The sequence below is a fragment of the Trichechus manatus genome, unplaced genomic scaffold, assembly GCF_000243295.1.
Source record: "Trichechus manatus latirostris isolate Lorelei unplaced genomic scaffold, TriManLat1.0 scaffold00001, whole genome shotgun sequence".
NCBI lineage: Eukaryota > Metazoa > Chordata > Mammalia > Sirenia > Trichechidae > Trichechus > Trichechus manatus.
In genome coordinates, this window is record NW_004443937.1 from 14633673 (window position 1) to 14645961 (window position 12289).

At 42.7% G+C, this 12289-nt stretch overlaps 1 non-coding gene across 1 annotated transcript; it reads right to left on the bottom strand.

The window, feature by feature from the left end:
• Positions 1-9242: 9242 nt before the first annotated feature.
• On the bottom strand, positions 9243-9313 carry TRNAG-UCC (transfer RNA glycine (anticodon UCC)). The gene has a single exon. It is a non-coding gene; the product is annotated as a tRNA-Gly (tRNA).
• Between the last annotated feature and the right edge of the window lie 2976 nt (positions 9314-12289).

A 12289-nucleotide genomic window follows, 5' to 3' on the forward strand; every position in this document is an offset into this window, starting at 1 on the left:
GAATGACCAGGAGAGAGACATGTGGAACTTGGAAGCACGAACGCTCGGGAACACTGCTTTTCACTTGGTTTATTTTGGTGTTATTCTCATAGGTCTTTTTTCGGGTGAGGAGTTATTTATTTTGATATAATTTCAAACTTACAGAAAAGTTCCAAGAATAGTACAAGGAACTCCCATACAGTCTTCATCTAGATTCACCAATTGTTTCTGTTTTGCCCCATTTTCTCTCTTCTCTGTCTGCATAAATGCATCATATATACATACACACACTCATACACACACACCAATGACATCACTAGGGTTGGTGTCACCCAGAGTGGTAACTCATGGTGTCACCCTCCTCATGGACCTCCTCCCATATCCGACCAGACAGAATCCTTAGTAATGTTTTTTTGTACTAATGTTACTCATAAATTGTAATTTCTGTATATCACTCCTTCTTTTCCATTAATTACTTCATTCTCAAAAAAGTTATTGATTTAGGTTCACAAATACTAATTACCACAATATTGTAGCTAAAACACCAGAAAATTTGCCAAAATCAGCAACTATAAAAACACCAGCAGCAATGAAAACAACAGCGCATGCTTGTAGCACATGCAAGTAAACCACATGATTTGAAGCATCACTGTGACTGGGTAATAATGACAGCTCTGACCGGAGCACATTAGAAGGTTCAAAAAGTAAATCAGCATAGAGCTTTAGCCTTGTAGGTATATTAATACATGTAAGCTGGGCTTACAAAAAATGTTTTTGTTGTTATAACTAACTACAGGTATATTTTTCTAGATAGTCATTTTGGTGTCACCCCCTCTAACAGTGTCACCAGCTGTGATCCATACCCCTGCAGCCCCCTAGTGACACCAGCGACACACATTTTTTTTTCAGAAACACTTGAGAGTACATAATGCAAACATACTGCCTTTTTACTACAGTGTGTATTTCCCAGAAATAACATTCTCTTACATAACCACAGTCCATATTTAAATTTTGTCAATTGCTCCAACAATAACCTCTTTATATATATCAGTGAGAATTGACTCCATGGCAACGGGTTTACATACATATATACATATGTATATATATAACCCATTGTCGTTGAGTCAATTCCGACTCATAGCGACCCTACAGGACAGAATAGAACTGCCCCATAGGGTTTCCAAGGAGCGGCTGGTGGATTCGAACTGCCAACCTTTTGGTTAGCAGCTGAGTTTTTAACCACTGTGCCGCCAGGGCTCATATATATACATACATATATTCCAGATCTAGGATCACATGTTGCATTCAGTCCTTATGTCTCTTTAGCCTCCTCTAATCTGGAGCAGTTCCTTAGCCATTCTTCATCTTTCTTGATTCTGACATTTTTAAGAGCACAGGCCAACTGATTCGTTGTATGCTCCTTTGTTTGGGTTTGCCTGATGTTTCCTCAGGAGGAGACTCGGGCACTGCCTTTTAGGCAGGAGCGCCACAAAAATGGTCTTGTGTCCTCATCAGTGCATCATGGGTGGTGGGGGGGAACGACACAGTGGGTGGCTTTGTCCCAATATTTGTGATGCTAACTTTGTTTGCTTAAAGTAGTTTCTGCCAGGTTCTTTCACCATAAAGTTACTATTTTCCCCTTTGTAGTTAATAAGTAATTTTGGGGGAAGCACTTTTAGGCTGTAAATATTTTGTTCCTCAAACTTTCACCCATTAATTTTAGCATTCATTGATACTTTTCTTACTTCATTATACCTTCTATACTTATTAGTTGCTATTCTACTGTACTATTTGCACCATTTATTTATACCAGCATTTATTTTATAGCACTATGAACTCATGGATTTTTATTTTATTCAGTTGTTTATAATCCACTATCAGATTAGTCTCAGATTTGGCTAGTGAGAAACCTTTCTAACTGGCCCCTGAATCTTTCTCACATGTCCCCGTCATTCTTCAAACATTTCCTTGTTTTCTAGCACAAGATCTTCAGGCTCATCTTGTACTTTCCACGCCCTAGCCCTGGAATCAGCCTTTTCTCCAGCAAGTCCTGGTTCCTTTGGTGTTGAACATTACTTAAAACCCAAGATCTGGATGCCAGCTGTGCTCCTTGCTACCACTGTGTTATTGCTTCCAGGCCCTCTCAGGACAAAGAGCTAGGAAGCTTCTCAAACTTTAACGTGCATATGAATCACCAGGAATATTGTTAGAGTGTAAATTCTGATTCAGTAGGTCTGGACGGTGTCAGAGCTTCTGCATTGCTAACAAAATTCCAGGTGAGTTTGATGCTGCTGGTCCTCAAGACGCATCTTTAACCCCAAGGATCTAGGACAGTGGTTCTCAAGATTTGGTGCATGTCAGAATCCCCTGGAGGACTTCTTAAAACACATAACCCTGGACCCTTCTCCAAGTTTCTGATTCAGTAAGATTTGGGATGGGGACTGAGAATCTGCATTTCTAACAAGTTCCCAGGTGATACTGCTATTGCTGATCTGGGGTCACACTTTGAGAACCACTGATCTAGTACATTGGTTCTCAAACATGGCCACACATTGGGATTCCTGGGGAGTTTTTTTTTTTTTTTTTTTAAAGTACCTATCCTAAGTCCCACCCCAGAGATTACAATTTAATTGGTATAGGATGTGGCCTGGGCATTGAGAATTTTATGAGCTCCATAAGTGGTCTATTGCTCAGTGCAATTTGAGAAGATTATTCTAGGAAGAGGTAAAGCCAAATGCAAAGGCTTCAGTGAGAATGAGCTTGGCATTTCAAGGAACAGCAAGGAGGCCAGTGCAGCTGGGTGGAGGGAGGTGATGGCAGAGAGGTTGGCAGGGGCTGAAGGGTGTGAGATGGGGAAGGAGTGTACTTATTACTCAGCTGAGATGGGAAGCCACTGAAGAGTTTTAAGCAGGGGCTATGTGATCTGAATACCTTAGCCGCAATTCTCACCCAATAGTTTTCAATGCCAGCTCTCTTCCTACCAGTCCAGGTTCTTTCTACCCAAAGGAGCTTGGATTGTGATGAATAAAGGATGAAGTAGCTTCATAGCTTTCTCCAAGTGCTCTTCATATAAAACACTGTCCATGGATTTTTGTTCAGAACTATTTTCCAAAGCTTTGAAACCCTTGCAAAGTAAGTTTTGGCATACTAAAAAAGTATCATGTCACGGGAGAAGTCTTAGTGGATAGGGAATGTCTCTAATAATTAACAAAGACATCCAGGAGTGTTTTGCTTTAAGTCAACTTAATTTAGAAGACTACGAACTTAGGAAGTATATAAAGGTAGGGACGACCAATTTTAGTTGTGCAGAAACGCAGCTGGCCTGGGCAGAGAGGCCTGCAGAGGCCTTGCTGCAATGCCAGTTCCAATAAAGTGATAACAACTTTGAGATTTTGCTTATCTGCTGTATCCCCCAAAGGGCCCTGCACAATATGAGTGTGCTTGGATTGGTTAGGATTCTTGTTACATGATCCACATTCTATTTTGATTCTGGCAGTTGGTAATCCTTCTTCTAGGAAATTGGGGGAGGAAACCACTGGTGATATTCTGTTGTTCTGACCATGAGAGGGCAGCAAGGCTGCCCAGGGCAAAGTGAGCAGAGGCGGATGTGGCCCTGGGTAATTTTTAGCCACATTCCCAGGCCCTGATGTTTGACGGACGCCTGCATACAGCTCTGTCAACCTGCCATGAAGATGACCTGCCCTTCCCCTCCGTTATTTGAGCCCTGGGTTTTTCCTGGGCAGGAGCTGACAGTGATGTCATCATCTCGTGATGTTGTTGAGTGACCTTGTTCATTGAACTGGCTCCACTTATTTCTCTTGTACCCTAAAGTTGAACTGGGAAAAACACTGCTGCAAACCAAGGAGCGAGCGGGTAGAGGACTTTGCAAAGGGGAAGCTGTCTCTCCACAACACTCCTCCTAATCTGATTCAAAACCTGCTCTGGACTGGCTTTTATCTAACCCAGTTTCTCACAGTAGTCAGCCTGGAGAAGTCATAAAGGAAAGACAATGCAAGAAGAAAAGATCAATGAGAATGTTTTTTAAATGTTGTAGTAGTAGACTCAGGAAGGCAGAAACTATGCACTCATAAAGAACAATTTTGATCCTCGTTATAAAGACAGATAAATATTTATGAGTTCCTACTACAGATCAACCACAGAGGCCTGAAAGGAGTTAGGAGGAGACAGGAAGTATACTATGTGGAGCCACTGGTTTAATTAAGGGAAACAAAGATATACTGAGCTACTCCTCCACGCCAGGCACTGAGCTAGATCCTTTATTGGACATAAGTTAATCCTCAGACCTTCTTCATGAGGTGGGCACTACTATTAGCCCCGTTTTACAAAGGTGGAAACTGAGGGTAAAGGAGGCCAAGCCTGTTATTCAGCTTATACGTGGTGGTGCTGGGATCATATGCAAGGCTTCTGGACTCCAAATCTGTACTCTTCATCTAATACATGTACCTGTTGGCTTTCCGGTACTGGAACCAACAGTTTATTAAGAACTCTAAATTCGGGCTCTTTTAATCAATCAGTGACCCTAGGCCTCTCCCCCAACACACAACGTTCAAGCCAAAAGGACATTGCCCAGGTGAGGACACAGAGGCCACGAGCAGAGAGAAGGATCTGCTGCACAGTGGTGGAATCTGGCCTCAGGCCCTGATGAGAGCACGCTCTGACCACCCATTCTACTACACACGCAGGACCGAGTGCTGACAGAAACCATCTTGCCTAGACCATAGCCTTAGTTCAACAGGATGTGGGCACAATTAGAAGGGCATTTTACCCTACAGCTTGCTCCCCAGGGCCTAAGAAGCAAGTTGTGTTTTCTCTCCTACTTTGCTCCTAGCAGCAGTTTGTGGTCAAGTTCCACAAACTAGATTTAAGGATATAAACGTCGAACAGCTTGCTGGCCAATATATGTTGACTACAAACCCAAAAGAGATGAAGCTGAAAAGCAAAGAGCACAGCACCACCTTGTGTCGAAAATTAAGACAGGTACATTTACGTGTGTTGTCTCAGCTGGAAGCCTGGATTAGTAGCACAGCAAGCCCCTTAGGGATAAGATTCAACTCCCCACGTTTCCCTTCTGTGTGACCCAGAAAGAGTAGAGGCTTGCCAAAATTCATACACGTGTGTGATGGAGCTGATTCTTGAGTGTTTGATTTCCAACTCTGTGCTCTCTCCATGAATCTCTTTCCCCTTCATGAACTCAAATACCAGCTCACATACAGTCCAATGGCAGCTGTCACTCAGAAGGAAGACTACTTCCTTCTGAAAGGGAAAAGAGGACGAAAAGTGAGCATGCAATCGGAAGCAGGGGGATTGACGGCTGCAGGAACCACACATTGTGTAACTCCAGGGGGCAGAGTTCCCATGCACTGCTGTGTGAGCAGCGCCCGTGGGAGTGTGCCACACTGTGGCCCAAATGTAGGTGTTAGTACTAGATTAGCCTAGACTTGCTTGTGGCCTTGGGCAAGTGTCTTTCACTTTCTTAGCCTTTTCCTCCCTATCTGTAAAACGAAAGTGCAGAATTACACTTGGACCTCTAAGGGCATCCTGATCCGCCCCGTCTCCGACCTCCCACAGCACTCCCTGGGATCACTCTCCTCTAGCCTATTGGTCTCCTTGCTGACTATTGACCATGTAAAACTGTTCTTGCCTCTGCACTTGTTTCATCTCTCTGGAATAACTTCATTTTGCCGGATCCCCACAGGGCCTGCTCCAATCTGCCGTTCAGATGTCCGGTCAGTTGCTACCTCCTTGGACAAACCTTCCCTGAGTCCCTTAATGTTGTGTTCATGCCCCATCAACTCAGCTCCTTCATGTCCTTCATGGCACTTAGCATTGTCTATTTAGTTTGTCTTGTTCAGTCCTTTATTGTCAGAGCTTAGCACATAGTAGACATTTGATAATAATTTTTAATGGAATGAGTTATACTATTGCAAATTCATGATTCTCCTGAAACTTACTTGGGAGAAGAAGAGTGGAGACAGTTGGAATAAGATGGAGTAACTTTAGCAAACTGGATTGGCCTTCCAATACTGCTTCCATTTCCGTGACTTCCAAACATGGTGTCTGTAAATGTACCATTCCAGGCACTGTCCTAGCTTTTTATAGAGACTATTTCCAATGCTTATAACTGCCTTGAGAATTAACTCATTCCACAGTTAAGGAAACTGACCTTGTTGTTAGCTGCCATCCAGTCAGTTCCGACTCACAGCGACCCTATTTACAACAGAATGAAATACTGCCCGGTCCTGCGCCATCCTCACAATCATTGCTGTGTTTGAACCCATTGTTGCAGCCACTGAGTCAATCTATCTCATTGAGGGTCTTCCTCTTTTTCGCTGACCCTGTACTTTACTGTATGATATCCTTCTCCAGGGACTGATCCTTCCTAATAACATGTTCATAGCACATGAGACAAAGTCTTGCCATCCTTGCTTCTAGGCAGTATTCTGGCTGTACCTCCTCCAAGACAGATTTGTTCATTCTTTTGGCTGTCCATGGTATATTCAATATTCTTCACCAACATCATAATTTAGATGCATCAATTCTTCTTCTGTCTTCCTTATTTATTGTCCAGCTTTCACATGCACATGAGGCAACTGAAAGAACCATGGCTTGGGTCAGGTACACTTTAGTCCTCAAAGTGACATTTTTTCTTTTTATCACTTTACAGAGGTCTTTTGCAGCAGATTAACCCAATGCAATATGTCTTTTGATTTCTTGACTGCTGCTTTCATGGGCATTGACTATGGATCCAAGGTAAATGAAGTCCTTGACAATTTCAATATTTTCTCCGTTTATCATGATGTTGCTTATTGGTCTAGTTGTGAGGATTTTTGTTTTCTTTATGTTGAGATTCAATCCATACTGAAGGCTGTGGTCTTTGATCTTCATCAGTAAGTGCTTCAAGTCCTCTGCTTTCAGCAAGCAAGGCTGTGCCATCTGCATATTGTAGGTTGTTAGTCTTCCAATCCTAATGCCGCATTCTTCTTCATATAGTCCAGTTTCTCGGATTATTTGCTCAGCATACAGATTGGATAAGTACGGTGAAAGGATACAACTCTGTCGCACACCTGTCCTGATTTTAAGCCATGCAGTATCCCCTTGTTCTGTAGGAAGGACTGCCTATTGGTCTATGTACAGGTTTCACATGAGCACAATCAAGTGTTCTGGAATTCCCATTCTTGGCAATCTTACGTAATTTGTTACGATCAACACAGTTCAATGCCTTTGCATAGTCAATAATTAATATAAGTAAACATCTTTCTGGTATTCTCTGCGTTCAGTCAAGATCTATTTGATATCAGCAATGATATCTCCTGTTCCACGTCCTTTTCTGAATCCAGCTTGAATTTCTGGCAGTTTCCTGTCGATGTACTGCTGCAACCACTTTCAAATGATCTTCAGCAAAATTTTACTTGTGTGTGTTATTAATGATACCGTGAGATAATTTCCACATTCTGTTGGATCACCTTTCTTTGGAATGGGCACAAATATGGATCTCTTCCAGTTGGTTGGCCAGGTAGCTGTCTTCCAAATTTCTTGGCATAGATGAGTGAGCACCTCCAGTGCTGCATCCATTTGTTGAAATATCTCAATTGGTATTCCGTCAATTCCTGGAAGCTTGTTTTTCACCAATGCCTCCAGTGCAGCTTGGATGTCTTCCTTTGATACCATTGGTTCCTCATCATATACTATGTCCTGAAATGGTTGAACGTCGACCAATTCCTTTTGGTACAGTGATTCTGTGTGTTTCTTCCATCTGCTTTTGATGCTTCCTGCGTCATTCAATATCTTGCCCATAGAATCCTTGAATTTTTTCTTCAGTTCTTTCAGCTTGAGAAATGCCGAACACATTTTTCCCTTTTGGTTTCCTAACTCCAGGTCTTTGCACATTTCATTATAATACTTTACTTTGTCTTCTCAAGCCGCCCTTTGAAATCTTCTGTTCAACTCTTTTACTTCATCATTTCTTCCATTTGCTTTAGCTACTCTCACTCAAGAACAAATTTCAGTCTCTTCTGACGTCCATTTTGGTCTTTTCTTTCTTTCCTGTCTTTTTAATGATCTTTTGCTTTCTTCATGTGTGATGACCTTGATGTCATACCCCAACTCGTCTGGTCTTTGGTCATTAGTGTTCAGTGTGTCAAATCTATTATTGAGATTGTCTCTGAATTCAGGTAGGGTATACTCAAGGTCATACTTTGCCTCTCGTGGACTTTGTAACATTTTCTTCAGCTTCCACTTGAACTTGCATATGAGCAAGTGATGGTCTGTTCCACAGTCAGCCCCTGGCCTTGTTCTGACTGATGATATTGAGCTTCTCTGTTGTCTCTTTCCACAGATGTAGTCAGTTTGATTCTTGTGTATTCCATCTGGTGAGGTCCACATGTATAGTCACCCTTTATGTTGTTGAAAAAAAGTATTTCCAATGAATAGGTTGTTGGTCTTGCAAAATTCTATCATGTGATCTCCAGTGTTGTTTCCTTCTCCAAGGCCATATTTTCCAAATACTGATCATTTTTCTGTTTCCAACTTTCACATTCCTTAGGGCACCAATAATGTGCCCAGCTGGTACGTGGCACAGCTGGGATTTGAAGCCAGATTTACTGGACTTCACCACACTGCTAGATCTTCTATAGTCATTTTTTCAACCCAACTAAGGGCAACTCTGGGGGTCCTGTCAACCCCCAGAGCCCAGATTCTCATAGCAGTGTAGGTGGTTGGGATGAGCGCCAAGAAAAAAATTCCTCTGGAGTAATCAATATCAGCAACTGCAGTGGGGCATGCTGCTTGCACACCCAGGAAGCTTATAGAGGCAGCCAAGAAAATAAGAATCTACATGTTCTGGCCTATTAAAATTGGGCAATGGATCCAAAAGGAATTTAAAATACTTGGTCTCATCTTCCTCATTCCTTGGTGTTAGTTTTTCATGTAAATTGATAACTAGTTAGGTACGCACAGTTGGCATATAGTGATATGGTTAGGTAAAGGGAGCAAGATGGTTAGAAGGGTAAAATAGTAGGTGGTGGGGTTGTTAGCTACCATCAAGTTGGCACCCTACTCATGGAGATTCCATGCACAACAGGATCAGACCATAGTGATGCATAGGGTTTTATTGGCTGATTTTTCAAAAGTAGATCACCAAGCCTTTCTTCCTAGTCTTAGTCTGGAAGCTCCGTTGAAATCTGTTCAGCATAATAGCAACACACAAACCTCTACAGACAGACAGGTGGTGGCTGTGCTTAAGGTGCACTGGCTAGGAATCGAACCCAGGTCTCCCACATGGAAGGTGAGAATTCTACCACTGAACTACCAATGCACCCTAAAAAAAAAGTAGGCAGCATTGTACAATTATGGGGAGGATATCATAAAAAACTGGAAAACAATGTGCAAAGTTCACCTTATTTCAAAGTATCATCTGTCCCTTCTTTCCAGTGTTGATTACAAAGTATCATTGTGATTGGTTTTCTTGTTTAATTATTTACTCCTTCAGCATTTGCTGAGGACAAACTGTTGGCCAGGTCCCATGCCAGGTGTTACGGATATGGTCCCTGTTCATGAGCAGAAAGTAGTCTGGTGGGGCTCAGTGCTCTTCAACTCACTCAACTATCCTACCCTTCCCAGAGCCCCAACGATCCCAATACCTACCCCCATCCTAAAACCTGCTGTGTTCCACGTCCCCCACCAAGACCCCCTCAGAGGACTCCAGCTACCATCAGGCCCAGTCATCAAATTAGTCTAAGTTCCATCACACTAATTTTTCCTCAGAGTTCTCCAAGGCCTCTTATTAGACTCCAGAGCAATAGCTTTAGATCAGTGTTTCCACTATGTGGTGTGTTCCAAGACACGTGTTACTAATCATAAAGTACCAATGTGATTTATTTTCCTATAAAGTTATCCTTGCATAATAGACATTGTTTTCATCCCTATACCCCCTTCCCTCTAGCTTCCTTTAGAGAACTACCCCCTCTCCACTCTCAGACCATATGGTTCAGGTGGGAATAATCTTTCTCTGAGCGCCAGGGATAGGCATATGACTCAGGCCTGCCAATCACAGCCTCGCATTCTCATGGCCGACTAGCTCATGAACCAGTCTAGGAGAATGAGAGAATGAGACCTACTGTAGTTGATAGGCAGGTAGGTTGTAAGCCTGGATCTGCTACAAGGATGATCTTGCCCAAGAATAAAACCAACATACTTAAGCAGGGTTGAATGACAGAGAGAAATATCAATTGAGCCCCTTGATCCAACCAGGATGACTCCCGGGATTTTCACATACTTTCCATGTCCAACATAGGTGAGCACTGCTCACAGCTGGCAACTATACAATGGAACACTCCCCCTCTTCTGGCAGCAGGCTAAAAGTAACGTGGGCAACATCTAACTGTTCTTTTTAAGAGGAAAAAGGGTGTGCGAAACCAGTTTCTGCCTTTTAGTGTCCAGAGGGATGATACCTCTGGTTTTGAGAAGATCTTCAAAAATCACTATTTGAAATTTGAAAATTGTTCATTTGTGTCTAATGATTTTAATCTAACTTGAGATGATCAAGTTTTTCGGGTTTCATCTTGTACACATTTTATCTCAAAGATGAGCCTGCATGCAGGCCTATATTTTTTCTGTCCATTTTTCTTTGTGGGAGGAAAGACAACCCAAAACAATCTCTTTCATGAAACAACCAAGCCAGGGATCCAGGCATCTGCTTGGGAGGCTTCCAAAAGCTGGTCAGAGGCTCTCCTTGAGCTACGTGATACTGTTGTGGAAACCACCAGTTCCCAGCCCAATGACTATGGGCTGCCCAGCTCACTGAAGCTCAGAGCACTGGGCAGCCTCAAGTCCAAGGCATGGCTCCTTGGGGCCTTCTGACTGCATATTCCCTCAGAGGACGGCACCCTGCAGAAAATCCTCTAGAGAGGAAGCCTCCACTTGGAGAACTGTGGCAAATCCCTGCTTGAGCTGCCCACTGTGGGACTGAGTTCCAGCTCCAACCCTCCAGGCAGGTACCCTGAGCTCCAAAATACTCACAAAACGCATACTGCCTCCTCTCCCTCTATCTGGTAAGGCACAGATGGTTGTCCTACAGAAAATCTTTTATTGCCCCTCCTCCTGTATCTCAGCAGCTAAGTGGAAGTTTCTATGTCACAGTTTTGTTTTGTTTTTCTTGGTATGTGAGGGTAACCGTGTCAGATTTTAAGGTTCACAGATTTTAGAAACTTATGCATATAAAACTAGTCCTCAGAGCCAATAGTTCTAGTCCAATCTGTCACTTCCAGAAGAAAAAGGAGAATGATGACCAATAATAGGGTAGAAAAAACATCCAGAAATCAAGTGTGGAGATCAGAACTACTAAAAATAGCTCAGTGCTGGAGAGAACGGCAGAGTATGGCAGAGCAGAGGGGCAGATGCCTAATCGTGCAACAGCACTGGTGGCATCAGGTGCCAAGTCCACCACCCCAGAGCCAGGGCCTCTGCAGGGCACCACCCCACACACTCCCATGGATTCAAATCCTGCTGTCACACTAGTAGCTGTGTAACCAGAGACAAGCGACTTAAGTTCTGTGAGATTCAGTTTCTTGTAATGTTCTGTGGGAGAGTCATTGTAAGGATTAAATAGGAATATGTATACAAAATGTCTCTGCCTGGTACACTTTGTTCAATAAATTATGGTAGTGATAACTATGGTGTATATCGTCATCATTATCATTTAGGCAAAGGTTCTACTCAGAAAGGGTGAGCCAAAGCAGCAGCCGCTTCCTACCACCAGGATCACAAGCCCCAGTTTTTCAACAGTGAACAAGTTGCTGTAAACAGGTAGTCTCAGAAATACTAAACCCTTAGGACAAAGGGTGGGGGCAGCAGAAGTGAAGGGAAGGTGTCTCTCCTGCCTACTCACGTAAATAAGGCACTTAAGATAAAACATTTGTCAGCTCACCCATATGTGTTTTTCTCTTCTCCATTAACTTCCAGTGACAGGTACAATAAATAATAAAAATGAAACCTTTTTACACGATGTCTACTGAAAGCATCTTTTTTACACAAGGCTTAAGATATTGTGCATATCATGCTTGATCAAACACACCTTCAGCATATTTACAGACAAGTCATCCACAAATCAAGTATTCTACATTTCAAAATGGCACACCCTAACATTAGGTTCTAAGCCGTCTTGATAAAGTTTTAGAGATTATAACACACATATATCCTTTCCCCTTTATTTTTCAGACATTAACTGCTGACTGCAGCTAGAAATAAAAATAGCTTTGCTTTAGCCACTGTGTTTCATGGTGCCATTGAGATA